At 39.6% G+C, this 14,974-nt stretch overlaps 1 protein-coding gene across 5 annotated transcripts in view; it reads left to right on the top strand.

Annotated features, from left to right (window-relative positions):
- The window catches only part of RUSC2 (RUN and SH3 domain containing 2), a 64,700-nt gene that overhangs the window by 28,436 nt on the left and 21,290 nt on the right, over positions 1-14,974 (top strand). Inside the window, exon 1 of one of the 5 annotated variants that reach the window (XM_077756241.1) lies at positions 13,585-13,947. The exons of 2 other annotated variants lie outside the window; for them this stretch is intronic. The gene's annotated coding sequence lies outside the window, so the exon portion shown is untranslated. Of the gene's footprint in view, positions 1-13,584; positions 13,948-14,974 lie in introns of those variants that run through there. 2 more of the 5 variants (XM_077756244.1, XM_077756245.1) reach the window with 2 other exon arrangements.

The following is a 14,974-nucleotide window of genomic DNA, read 5'->3' as shown; positions in this document are numbered from 1 at the left end:
AAAACTATATTCACATAACTTTTATTATAGTATACTGTTAAAATTGTTCTATTTTATTATCAGTCATTGCCGTTAATCTCTTGCTATGCCTGATTTATAAATTAAACTATCACAGGTATGTATGTATAGGAAAAAAAAACATAGTATATATAGGTTTCAGTGCCCTCTGAGGTTTTAGGCATCCACTAGGGGTCTTGGAACATAGCCCCTGCAGATAAAGGGGGACTACTGGATAGGATCTCATAGTTTATTTGATTTCTTATGATATGAGCACTTCTGACTTCTCCTACTGAAATCAGTGTACAGTTTGTGGTATAAACATGGCCAGAGGTGTTACCTAACATAGGCTGTTGCTGATGTAGAGGATATCTGACCTGGGTCAACACAAGCAAAAGTACTTCTGTTGTTTTCCAAAGAAGAGTTTCCTGAGGTGAAAGCTAAGCAGAGTAATTATTGGGAAACACTGGGGACAGAGGTCTACTAAGATCACGTAGTCTTATCCATTTTTTAATACTGCTCACATTCATTAAAAACTACCTTCCTGGATAGTTTCCACAACTACTCAGTGTCTTGATTGTGGAAAATACAGATGATCTTTTTCTTCACTAAGCTATACTTACAATAACATCGACACTCTTTATCTGCAGCCTTCAGTACATATCTGAATATCTTTTTGGGTTTCTTTTTTTTTTTTTTTTTTTGGTTTGGCTTTTTTTTTTTTTAATTAGCATGTTTTATGAAAGTTATATATACATTTAGTTTTTTAAAAAGCTAAATAATAGGGGTGCCTTTGTGGCTCAACCGGTTGAGTGTCCGACTCTTGATTTTGGCTCAGGTCATGATCTCACAGTTCATGGATTTGAGCCCTGCATCAAGCTCTGTGCCAACAGTGCAGAGGCTGCTTGTGATTTTCTCTCTTCCTCTCTCTCCCCCTTCCCCTGTGGTGAGCTTGTGCTCTCTCACTCTCTCTCTCTCTCTCTCTCTCAAAATAAATAAATAAACTTAAAAATAAATAAAAGTAAAAAGCCAAATAAGAGAAAATGTACATTAGTGGGAAAACTGGCAAAATCTAAATAATCTGCAAATCTAGTTAATGGTAATGTGTTCAAGGTTTATTTCTTTGTTTGGACAAATGTGCAAGGATTATGTAAAATGGTAATAGGGAACTGGTTGAAGGACATAGAGGAACTCTCTGAACTATCTTTGTTGGTTCAAATATTATTTCAAAATAAATAATTTTCTAAAATTGAAAATTATTCCAAAATAAATAGTCAATTTTTAAAAGTTTATACACAGCAGTAAAGGTCTTCACAATGAAAAAAAGTCAAATAGTGCCAATAATGGGACAACCTGAGCATCAAAATCATTAATACTTAATCATTAATACAAAATCATTAATACAAAATCCAATAATGGATTATGACGCATTCAATTAAAAAAAAAAAAAAGCCCAAGAGTCTATAGTCTATACTGATACCAAAGTAAGAAAAGGAGGGAGGAAGGAAGGAAGGAAGAAGGGAAAAAGAAAAGAAAGAAATTGTTCTTGTATTAGAATGCCAACTAATAAATGTAGAAAGAATAATAGCTGATTCAGACAAAAATCATCAGTTGATGCTAGCATTTTTAAAGAGTAATAGCATTGCTTTACATTTTTATAAAACACTCATAGTTTATAGAGCACTTTCACACACTGTTTTGAGTAGGCTACTGTTCACCTCTGTTGTGGGGGGTATAATGTATCTCCCTTTAGCCTTCACATCCTTTTTTTTCACCCTAGTGACTCCCCGTAAAACAACCTGGTCCAGGAATAAGACTGCTTAGTAGCCAGTGGTTATATTCATATACATTTTATTTTCACCATCCCTAGATCTTTCTAATAATCTCTTGCTACTTGATTATCTTTGAGATTTTATCCTTTATTTAAAACATTCACATGTAGCTGATTTGTATTCTGTATCTGACATTTTTAATATCTGAAGTCCTTGCAGCTTAAATCTGTTATTTGTTTTCTCTGTTATTCATTTATGGTGTCTTGCTTCCATGTGTATTTGTGATCTTTGATATGAACTAATTTTTGTTTGCTTTTTAATTTTAAGAATCCTATCTGCTTAAGCTGAGATAGTTTCCTCCAGTGAAGATGTGTATCTGCTTCTCCCAAAAGATGGGGGGAACCACCATCCCTGGATCACTTGAATGTACCTCAAAGGTCTCAGCTTAATGTGGGAGTCTCAGGTTTATCTCCCTTACCTTTTAGTGGTCCGAAGGCTTGTCATTCTAACCACAATTAGAATATTTTAGGAATTGGCCCATGAAGAACTCCTCCTTGCTTACTCCACAGCTCATGATTTTCCCCCTTTGTGGGGAATAGGGGGAGTAGCCTTAGAGATTTCTCCTGTTTACTTGGGCCCTGAAATGCTTTAAAAGGTATATGTTATATAGGTTTTTTACAGTAGAAGGGACTCCCTTCTACTTGTTCACCATATTCAAGAAGGAGAAGTTTCTCTATACAATTAGATATCCTACTTTTTTTTATTAGCTTTTAGCCTTTTTCTATACTAGCCCTCGTAAATATCCAATAGAATTAGATATTTAGAATATTTTTTAATTTTTTGCTGTTGCAAGTAAGACTGCAACATTATGGTGGAACATTATGATGGAACACTGAACATTATGGTGGAAATGTAAGGCAAATCTGGGATTGAAGCTAGAAAGAGAAAGCATACCTATTATTCTGGACAGGGGTTGCAAATTCAAGTGTGTTATAGGATCCAGGAAAATAATGCAAAATGCAAATGAATAAAGTGAACCTGGTTAGGTACAAAACACCATAAGGAGTGATGGGAACGTGTCAAACTGAAGGGCCTGATATGGTCAGTTTTTTCTTTTTCTTTTTTTTAAATTTTTTAATGTTTATTTTTGAGAGAGAGACAGAGTGTGAGTGGGGGAGGGGCAGAGATAGAGGAAGACACAGAATTCAAAGCAGGCTCCAGGCTCTGACCTGTTAGCACAGAGCCCAATGTGGGGCTCAAACTGATAAACTGTAAGAATGAGCCACCTAGGTACCCCTGGTCAGTTTTTTAAAACAAAACAAACTGAAACCCAGATTTTTTATTATTTAAAAAAAATTTTTTAGAAATCTCCAAAATTTTTATTTATTTATTTTTAATATTTATTTATGTTTGGGAGAGGGCAAGTGAGGGAGGGGCAGAGAAAGGGGAACAGAGGATCTGCATGGGCTCTGCACTGTCAAGCTGACAGCAGCAAGCCTGATGTGGAGCTCAAACTCATGAACTGCAAGATCATGACCTGAGCCAAAGTCAGTCGCCCAACCTACTAAGCCACGCAGGTGCCCCTCCAGAATTTTTATTTTTATGGTGGCATTTTTACTGTACAAGCCACAAAAAACCTGTTGACACACGAGATATGACTGTCAGGCTGTCACTTGGCAACATATGCTCTAAGATCATGACTGGGAATAAATGGTAGGGAAGTGCCAACTGAAGACACAGCTGTTTAGTCATCTTTCCATCCTCATCATGAAAATAGAGAGAAATGAGGGGTTAAGAGATTAAGATCTTGGCATTGAGGATTTCTTTTTACTAAGGCTCAGCTTTTTGGTTTTTATCTTCCTTCCTTCTGCTCTTCCCTCTCATCAGATGTGCTGTTTTCAGGCTAAGCTAAACTCCCAAAAGTTATCTCGGGTCCAGCTACCCTGCTGGGCTTGCCATCCAGTAGTTTTATCAAATAAATATCGGTGATGCCCTACTAAGTTCCAAGGTTTTAAGCTAACAATTACCTATCAAGACAGAGCCCCACACTGCAAAAATGTGCTGTCATGAAGAGATAAATAACAGAATAAACTGGCCAAGGTTTGGTACCAAGTGAGTTGTGCAGACAATTGCTATTGAAGCTCAAAAGAAAATTTCTGTGATTCAGAAAAGCTTCCAGGGGTTCCTGGGTGGCTCAGTTGGTTGAGTGTCCAACTTCAGCTCAGGTCATGATCCATCTTGGGGCTCTTTGTGGGTTCGAGCCTTGTGTTGAGCTCTGTGCTGACAGCTCAGAACCTGGAGCTTGCTTCAGATTCTGTGTCTCCCTCTCTCTCTGCCTCTCCCCCACTCGTACTTTGTCTGTCTGTCTGTCTCTCTCTCTCTCAAGAATAAACATTAAAAAAAGAAGAAGAAAGAAAAGCTTGCAGACATGGTAGAATTTGAGCTAGGTCCTTTAAAAAAAAAAGACAAGAGAAATCGGGAGAGAGCATTCTAGATATCTTCCCAGTGGAGTGAGCCAAAACTCAGAATTCAGAATAAATTTGACACGTGATGGAACATGGTTGAATAAGTAGGAAGGAATTTTCAATGTCACATTAAGGAATTTGGATTATCCTGTGGGCGATAGGGAGCCATTGAAGACATTTTAGTAATAAGGTGATATAATGAAGGCAGTGCTTTGGGGAGATTAATCTTGTGTCATTAGATAGGATAGCAGGGAGAAAAGAGCCAGAATGAAAGCACTAGAAAGCATGAAACTAGTAGAAAAATTATAATAATTGAGAGGAGAGGTAATGCAGATCTGAATTAAAATGATTAGGAGTAAGGGTGGGAATTTGAGAGGCAACATAATGGGTGGTTAAGAACACTGACTTTAGAATCAGAGAGATCTGTATTTGAATCTCAGATCAGATATTTACTGACTGAATTAGGAAGATTATTTAATATCCCTGAGCCTCATTTCTCACCCATAAAATAGAGATAATAATACTTAGAGAGTGGTTATATGGATTAAATGAGATAATGTAAGTTAGTGATTAGCATAATAGTTGGAATATAGTAAAAGCACAATAGATTATTAGATCAATGCCTAAAATATTTGAAACAAGATTCAGCATGACTTGGTAATTGTCTGAATGTAGAAAGAGTCCAGGTGACTCTTAATGTTTTCAAGCTTGTGTTTGTTACTGATAGTCCAAAGAAGGCTGATTTGAAATAGAAAAATCAGCTTGAATTTAGTTGAATCTGTTGAATTTGAGGTAATGGTAAAAAGTGTCTAGTAGGCTATTAGAGATTTGATTCTGGAAGTTCTGGAAGAATGTAAGATTTGGAAATCAGTGGCATAATGGGAAGGGCCAAATACTTCTCAAGTTGAAAAGACTTCAGATCTGAGCCTTGCTGTAAATCGACATTATTTTTCATTATTTCTAAAATTTTTAAATTTGAGTATAGTTAACTATAAATCTACATTTAAAAGTGTGCCAGGTATTGTTTTATTAAACAGTGAAGAAAGAATGAACTAAGGGGAAGAACTAGGAAGATTAAAGCCAAAGGGAGAAGAGGGTTTCAATAGAAAAAGATGGCCAAGTGTCAGAAAGTTTAAATAATATAAGTTCAAAATTAAACTATTTCAGACCAAGTATTATAAGACAGACTTCTGGTGGTTATGAAATGGTTAGGGAGAAAATAAAGTTAACATAGTCTATTTTCTTTTTTTTTTATGTTTATCTTTAGACACACACACACACACACACACACTCACATACACACAGAGTGTGAGTCAGGGAGGGACAGAGAGAGAGGAAGACACAGAATCTGAAGCTCCCTCCAGGTTCCAAGCTGTCAGCACAGAGTCCAACGCGGGCCAGTGAGCCAAATGGTGAAATCATGATCTGAGTCAAGAAGTCGGACACTCAACCAACTGAACCACCCAGGTGCCCCAAAGTAGCCTATTTTAAGAATTTTTGTGTTGAAAAAAACAAGAGAAAGAGGGAATTGTCTCAGGTCCTTGAGTTGACATGCCAGTGATGCCAGAAATGCCTCTGCTTTCTGTATACCTGAAATTCCACCACCCTTACCCAGTTACAGAGACTTCGAAGATTCTGTCTCCGTGGAGCTGAGCAACACTGTTCACTGCTGCTGCAGCTTTTTCCTTTAATAGTTTTATGGAAATATAATTGATCTACCATGTTTCACCAGTTAAAGCATACAATTTAATTGTTTTTAGCATATTCACAGAGTTGAGCAACTATCACCATAATCTAATTTTAGAACATTTTCATCATCCCACAAAGAAATCCCATACCTGTTAACAATCACTCCCTATTTTCCCCTTCCCCAAGTCCCTGGCAGCCACCAACCTAATTTTGTCTCCATAGATTTGCCTAATCTGCACATTGCATATGAATGCAGTCAAAATTTCATATTTGGCTTTTTCCACTTAGGGTGATGTTTTCAAGGTTCATCTATGTTATAGCATGTTTCAGCACTTCATTCCTTTTTTGTTGACTAATATTCCATTTTGCAAACATACCACATTTTATTTACCCATTCATTTATTGAAAGACACTTAGTTGTTCCCACTTTTTGGCTATCATGAATAATGCTGTGAATATTCATATACAAACTTTTGTATGAATATTTGTTTTCATTTCTTTTAGGAATATATTTAGGAGTAGAACTTCTGTTCATATGGTAACTCAGTATTTCACATTTTAACGAACTTCCAGACTGTTTTCCAAAGTGATTGCACCATTTTACAATCCTCCTAGCGATGTCTGAGAGTTCTGATTTCTCCACATCATCATCAACACTGTTTATTGTCTGTCTTTTAGATTTCAGCCATTCTAGAAGGGTGAAGTGGTATTTCATTTTAGTTTGACTTGCACTTCCCTAATAACAAATGATGTTGGGATTCTTTTCATGTGCTTATTGACCATTTTTATGTCTTCTTTGAAGAAATATCTATTCAAATCCTTTGCTCATTTTTTAATTGAGTTATATGTCTTTTTTTGTTGAGTTGGAAGAGTTCTTTATATATCCTGGATAGAAATCTCTTATCAGAAGTATGATTTGCAGGGGTGCCTGGGTGTCTCCATCGGCTACGCATCTGACTCTTGGTTTCAGTTCAGGTCATGATCTCACAATTCATGAGTTCAAGCCCCTCATGGGGCTCTGCACTGGTGGCACAAAGCCTGCTTGGGATTCTTTCTCTCCCTCTCTCTGCCCCAACCTTGCTCATATTCTCTCTCTCCCTCTCCCTTCCTCTCAAAATAAATAAATAAAACTTAAAAAAAAAAAAAGAAATACGATGTGCAAATATTTGCTCCCATTCTGTGGGTTGTCTTTTCACTATCTTGATTGTATCTTTTCACTATCTTGATTGTATCCTTTGAAGCACAAAAGCTTTAAATTCTTATGAAGTCCACTTTATTTTTTCTTTTGTCACTTGTACATTTGGCATTGTATCTAAGAATATATTGCCTAACTCAAGGTTATGAAGAGTTACTCCTTTTTTTTTTTTTTTTGGCTTCTTTTAATAGACCTTTTTTTCCCCCCCACATGAACAACAGGGATCTTCTCTTCTAAGCCTTTTGAGTCAGATCTGTCTATTGCTCACTCTCATTTACACTCACGGCACATCTCTTTTTATACTACTCTTGTTCAACAAGACTTTGACTAACCATTTTCTATCTGCCAAGCACTGTGCTAGGTTTTGTGGGAAACACAAAATAAAAATTCTTTCTTATACACTGGATATTGGGCAAAGATTAATTTAACTTGGAATTTGCAGTTAAAGGAGACATTAAATTGGATATGAAAAAGGAACAATAAACATACCAAAAGACAAATGATTTACTTAATCAAAACTGTTTGTGGACTAATGCTACTTTTTGATGAAGTTTGCATCAGTATGCAATGAAATGAGAAAAGTAATGATATGCTTATTTTTATGAAATGATAATAGTTGATATAAAGGGTTTTTTTTAAGTTTATTTATTTATTTTGAGAAAGAGAGAGCATGGGAGGGGTAAAGAGAGGGAGAGAAAGAGAATCCTAGGCAGGCCCTACACTGTCAGTGCAAAGCATGAACCACGAGACCATGACCTGAGCTTTAATCAAGAGCCAGTTGCTTAACCAACTGAGCTACCCAGGCGCCCCTATTTCTTTTTTAAATGATGCTACTTGGCAATGTAAGAAAGTGGCAATTCCATATTGATCTACTGGGTTTTGTGGGATTCTTTTCTTGCCTGTAAAATTCACAGCCTGCTGCCACAGGTTCAGAAGACAGATAATTTCTTGCTCTGGGGTAATCAGTGAAGACTTGATGGAGGAGATGATCTGCACCTTGTAGATGTTGGATAATTCTGAGTAGAGAGTCAAGTGTAACAGGCAGGAAAATCTGAAGAAAGGTAGCAGAGTGGAAATGAGATTGTGGGAATACTACTTGGCAATGAGAAGGAAGGAAATCCTGCCATTTGCAGCAACATGGATGGAACTGGAGGGTATTATGCTAAGTGAAATAAGTCAGTCAGAGAAAGACAGATATCATATGTTTTCACTCTTACGGGGAACTTGAGAAACTTAACAAGACCATGGGGGAAGGGAAGGGAATAAATAGTTGCAAACAGAGAGGGAGGGAGCCAAACCATGAAACTCTTAAATACAGAAAACATGATGGGGGGGGCGGGGTATGGGGGAGGAGAAAATGGGTGAGATAGGCATTGAGGAGGGCACTTGTTGGGATGAGCACTGGGTGTTGTATGTAAGCAATGAATCCTGGGAATCTATCCCCAAAACCAGGAGCTCACTGTATATACTGTAGTTAGCCAATTTGACAATCAGTTGTATTTAAAAATTAAAAATAGGGGTGTCTGGGTGGCTTAGTTGGCTAAGCATCTGACTTCAGCTTAGGTCATGATCTCATAAGTTGTGGGTTCAAGCCCCACATCTGGAGCCTGTTTCAGATTCTGTGTCTCCTCCTCTTTCTGCCCCTCCCCCTCTCATGCTCTGTCTCTGTCTCTCTCTCTCTCAAAAATATACAAACATTAATAAATAAATAAATAATTTTTAAAAAAGGAAGTGAGATTATGAAACAGGTTTAAAGGAATACATGATGGGGTCTGGGAAGCAAGGTTGTATTGAGAGAGAGTAGATAGCCAAGATGGAGGACCTTGCAAGGCAAAATGAGTTCGAACTTGATTCTCTAGATAATGGGAAACCATTAAAAGGGGCAGAAGGAGCAACATATTGAAGATGGTACTTTAAGGAGATGAATCCGGTAGTACTGGAAGGTAAATTGCAGGTGAGTGTACTAATTAAGAGTCAGTTGGGGTTTATAATGTGATAATATTTGTATTTTGTTTCTAACCAAAAAATAATTTGGTCTTTCATCAAAAGCACTATAGATCTTAGGCAGTAGTGGGTAGAAAGTAGGTGATGATGTGGTGAAGTAAGCCAAACACTTAAAATGAGAAAGCTGCCACCTTGTATAGGCAACTAGAAACAACTAGTGGCTCTCCAGTGCAATGCATGGCGTAGCCTCACAGAAATCTCAGGGACAAAGACCATGGCCATAGACCTCTTATAGTAAGAAGCTAGAACTCCAGGCTTCATCACGGGGATTGACTTTGCCATAACCTAAACTCCTTATTCAACCCACTTTGAAGTCTATATCAGGGGAAAGGGAAGTACAGCCATACCTCAAGGATATTGTCAGTTCTGTTCCAGATCACTGCAATAAAGTGAATATTGCAACAAAACAAGTCAAATGACTACTTTGGTTTTTCAGTGCATATAAAAGTTATGATTATACTATAGTCTGTTAAGTGTGCAATAGCATTATGTCTTTAAAAATGTACATACCTTAATTTAAAAATACTTTGCTAAAAAATGCTAACCATCATCTTAGCTTTCAGTGAGTTTTAATATTTTTGCTAGTGGAGGTTCCTGGCTGAATGTTGATGCCTCCTGACTGATCAGGATGGTTGGTGCTGAAGATTGGAGTGGCTTGTGGCAAGTTCTTAAAATAAAATAAAACCATGAAGTTTGGCACATCGATTAACTCTTTCTTTCACAAAAATTTCTCTGTAGCATTCAATGCCATTTGATAACATTTCACCCACAGTAGAACTTCTTTTGAAATTGGAGTCAGTTCTCTCAAACCCTGCCACTGCTTTTTCAACTAAGTTTATGTAATTTCTCAATCCTTTGCTGTCATTCCAGCAGTCTTCACAGCATCTCCACCAGGAGTAGATTCCATCTCAAGAAACCACTTTCTTTGCTCATCCATAAGGAGCAACTCCTCACCCACTAAAGTTTTATCATGAGAGCATAGCAATTCAGTCACATCTTTAGGCTTCACTTCTAATTCTAGTTCCCTTGCTGTTTCCACCACATCTGCACTCACTTCCTCCACTGCAGTTTTGAACCCCTCAAAGTCATCCATTAGGTTAAAATCAGCTTCTTCCAAACTCCTGTTAATGTTGATATTTTGACTCTTCTTATAAATCATGCCATCTTAATGGCACCAGGATTGGTGAATCCTTTCCAGAAGGGTTTCAATTAACTTTGCCTAGATCCGTTAAAGGAATCACTATGTATGGCACTATAGCCTGATGAAATGTATTTCTTTTTTTTTATTATTTTTTTGTTAATGTTTGAAATGTATTTCTTAAACAATAAGACTTGAAATATGAAATGACTCCTTGATCCATGGGCTGCAGAGTGGATGTTTTATTAGCAGGATTGAAAACAACATTAATGTCATTGTACCTCTCCATCAGAACTCTTTGGTGACCAGGTGCCTTGTCATTGAGCAGTAATATTTTGAAAGGGATCTTTTGTTTTTCTGAGTAGTGGGCCTCAACAGTGGGCTTAAAATACTCAGCAAACCATGTTGTAAACAGATGTGCTGTCTCCAGGCTTTGTTCCTTTTACAGATCACAGACTGAGTAGATTTAGCATAATTCTTAAGTGCCCTAGGATTTTTGGAATAGTATATGCATGAACACTGGTTCCAACTTAAAGTCACCAGCTGCCTTAGCTCCTAACAGGAGAGTCAACCTATCCTTTGAAGTTTGAAGCCAAGGCATTGGCTTCTCCTCTCTAGCTATGAAAGTCCTAGAAGACATCTTCTTCCAATTTATGGCTGTTTTGTCTACATTGAAAATCTGTTGTTTCGTGTAGCCACCTCCATGAGTGATCTTAACTGGATCTTCTAGATAACTTGCTGCAGCTTCTACATCAGCACTTGCTGCTTCACCTTGTAATTTTATGTCACGGAGATGGCCTTTTTTCCTTAAGCCTCATGAAGCAACCTCTGCTTGCCTCCCACTTTTCTCCTGTAGTTTTTCTCACCTCTCTCAGCCCTCATAGAATTAAAGAGAGTTAAGACCTTGCTATGAATTAGGCTTTGGCTTAAGGAAATGTGGCTGGCTTGATCTATCCAGATTATTGAAGCTTTCTCCATATCAATAATAAGGCTGTTTTGCTTTCTTATGATTCATGTGTTTAGCAGAATAGCACTTCTAACTTCCTTCAAGAACTTTCTTTTGCATTTACAACTTGGATAAGTGTTTGGCACAGAGGCCTAGCTTTTGGCTTATCTTAGCTTTCAACATGCCTTCCTCACTAAGCTTAATCATTTCTAGCTTTTAATTTAAAGTGAGAGGTGTGCAACTCTTCCGTTCATTTGAACACTTTGAGGCCACTGTAAGGTTATTGATTGGCCTAATTTCAGTATTATTATGTCTCAAGGAATAAGGAGGCCCAAAGAGGAAGGAGAGAGGAAGGGGAACAGCCAGACAGTGGAGTTGTCAAAACACACACAACATTTATTAAGTTGACTATCTTTTATGGGCATGGTTCATGGTGCCCCAAAACAATTAACAATAGTTATATCAAGGATCACTCGGAAACCAACTTGACAATAAACTACTTGTAAAAAAAAAAAAAAAAAAAGATCACTGATCATGGGGCTCCTGGGTGGCTCAGTTGGTTAAGTTTCTAACTCTTGATTTTGGCTCAGATCATTATCTCACTATTCATGAGATCAAGCTCCATGTTGGACTCTGCACTGACAGCACAGAGCCTGCTCGGGATTCTCTCTTTCCCTTTCTCTCTGCTCGTCCCCCACTTGTTTACATGCACGTGCACACATGCTCTCTCTCTCAAAATAATAAACCTAAAAAAAAATTTATTTTAAAGGATCACTGGTCACAAGTCACCATAACAAATTTAATAATATTGAAAAAGTTTGAAATATTGTGAGAATTACTAAAATATGACACAGAGACACAAAATGAATAAATGCTGTTTGAAAAATGGCACTGATAGACTTGCTCCACAGAGTGTTGCCAAAACAAAAACAAAAATAAAATGCAGTATCTGAAAACATAATGAAGTAAAGCTCAATACAAGGAGGTATACATGTACAATGACACCAACACCATTTCTGCTGCTTTCGATCTCCCTGTGAAAAGCACTAATGGTCAGTTTTATAAAGCAGTCTCCTTCTCTCCTTCCCTTCCTCACTGTTTCCTGCTTTATAGGATCAAGGTGCCCTGGCCCCTCAAACAGATCAAGGTTGGAGGTGGGTTTTTGGATATTTACCTGCTTCTCTGTTCTCTCTATGACTCTGTTCATTTCAGCATATCATCAGTGGGCTCATGGGTCTCATAGGAAATAGAAGCAATAAGGAAAAAGAAACTATCTCTCTTCTGGATCCTGAGTGGTGGCTGCTGTGGTCCTGGCCAGTGGACCCAAGACTTCTTTCTAGGGACCTGAAATCCAAAGGCTTGGCTGAGGGATCCAGATACTAGTCAGCACCGAGAGGAGACCTAGGTAGAGCTAGAATTTAAGGACCAGCCCCAGCTTGTGACCGTCTTTGCTGTTAAGGGTGGCAGCAGGGGGCAGTGACATGAAGTAGACAAACAGTGCTTCTGCTTACTGTACAACTGGCTCTGGCTGGCTTCTCCACTGTTTACTGATTTCCACAGAACTGGCCCAGGACCTGAGGAAGGTGGAGCTGGGAAGGGGTGAAGGGCTCTGTAGATCTACAGGCAGAACTGAGATTTTTCTCTGGCTGAGGAGAAACCACTCCCTTTCCGTAGCCTTCCTTTCCCTACGAAAATAAGCTTCCCGGCCCCTCAGCCTGGTCAAATGGATTCTGCTTCACCACTGGCCCAGCCGGACCCCACTCAGCACTTGACCAAAAACTGATGCAGGTGATAAGAGAAGGTTTTGTTCCGGTTACATTAACAGAGCCTCTGAAGATGCAGGGAACTGAATAGGGACTCTGTGTTAAGAAGGGGCCTGTGGCCAACTTAGTCCTAAGGCTCACTACCACCCTGTGTACAGAAGCCTGCCTATGGCCCAGTCTCTCTTTTTTCTGAGACAGACCTCATTTCTCTGAAGAGGCACACCCTAGAAAGCCTAGTGCTAAATCTAGCTGGGGTACACAAAGACTCTACCTGCTGATAGAATGATGACTGGTCCCTGCAACCTTCCCTCAAGGTTTCAGAAACCCCCTTCCAGGCTAGCTGCTCCACCCTGAGGCTAGTCTGGAATCCTAGTGAAAGGAAAAAGCTGGAAAACAAGGAGTCATTCAGAGTGGGTGAAGAGAGGAGGGAGAGGTTTCTGGCTAAGATCTAAAAGGAGGGGCGTAAAGGAAGGAAGGAAGCTCTAAGGCTCTGCCCAGACTTTTTCCCTGACACTCCTAAGAGCAAGAGAGAAGCTAGACCCAGCTCGCTCCCTAATTTTCTTTGCTGCCTTGAGAGTTCTCAGTCTTCCAGCGCTGGCTGCCCTCTGTGGCTGACTTCTTTCTCTCCCCTCCCCCTTCCCTAGGCTAAAGGGCCCACAGGGACTGACAGGGAGGGAGGCTGAGTGGCTGTACTGTGGGCATGCCTGCTCCTTTCCCTTCCCCCTTCCCTTAGCAGCAACGTCACCGCAGCACCAGTGGCAGCGGCAGCAGCAAGGATACTGGGGCTGGGATTGCGCAGCCTCCCTGCATTAGCAACGATGCCATTGTATTAGCAGAAATCAGATCTTAGGAAATCGGTTCAGTTCCCCCTGTGTGGTCCCGTGGAACAATGCCTCAGCTGGAACTGTCGAGGTAGAGCTTGGTTGGAGTGCAAAAGGAACAGAAGCCTCCGGGTACAGCTCAAGGCTCCTTACAGAGGTATGGTTTAGCGGAGCTGGGGGAGGGGCAGGACAGAGGCGCTAGGATAACTGATCAGCACATTTGGACCAGGCTTTTGAGGGTTGGCTTTGTCTTCCTGAGAGAGAGAGAGAGAGCACAAAGAGAGAGAAAGAGAATGCAAGCATGAGAGCAAACATTAGATGAGCTCCTCCATGCATACATTTGGGCTGTGGTGCAGAGGTTTGGGCTAATGCTATTTTATCAAGCAGCAGAAGATCCCCTCTTTTCTGGGCATTTCTAATGAGGCTGCTATAGTGTGGGTCATGGTGGAGGGGAGGGGTCATATCTAGGAACAAAGACTTAATGGGAGGAGACACCCCTAAAGCTATTCTAAGTTTATGATGGAGAATATGCAGGGATCCAAGCAGCTCTCAAGAGGAAGGGCTGGGAAGCGTCCAGTCCGTTCTTTTCCTCCATACACAAGTATACATTCCCATAGACACACATACCTTATCTGCTGGTGTCATAGAGCTACCTGGCTGTAGGTGAGGATGGAATAGGAAATGTTGACCAAGAGGCTCTACAGTATATTGGGGGAGGGGGAATGTGAGGAGGCAGTCACTGTAATGCCTATAGCACCTGACCTGTTATAATCAGTCTCCTTATACAGACCTAGATTCCTTTCGGGAACAGACCTAAGCATAAGCTGATCCTCCCAAACTCACCCTCTTTGTCTCTTCTCTTCAGTCCTGCCCAAGAGAAGACTCAGACAGGAAAACAGTTATCAGTCCTATTGATGCTCCTCATTGGGCCTCAGGTCAAGGTCAGGTTGTTAAAGAATAGCAACTGAATACCACTGTCTTCCCAGTCCTCCTTCAGGAGGCCAAGAAAAGAGGGAAGGGGTTCTATGACTGGCAGAAAGATGCTGATGACCAAAGACGAGGGAAACCTTTCTTCCGGAGTTTAGAACATTTTCCTGCCCAGAGTTGATCTATTGCTCAGCAGATAGAAAGAGTTCCTTAAATTCCCATTTCCATTGACCACCTTGGTGGATGATTCAAACACA

The sequence above is a fragment of the Crocuta crocuta genome, unplaced genomic scaffold (assembly GCF_008692635.1).
Source record: "Crocuta crocuta isolate KB4526 unplaced genomic scaffold, BGI_CrCroc_1.0 scaffold431, whole genome shotgun sequence".
In the NCBI taxonomy this organism is placed as follows: domain Eukaryota; kingdom Metazoa; phylum Chordata; class Mammalia; order Carnivora; family Hyaenidae; genus Crocuta; species Crocuta crocuta.
The sequence above is the reverse complement of the archived record's forward strand: the minus strand, read 5'-3'. Positions and strand labels throughout refer to the sequence as shown.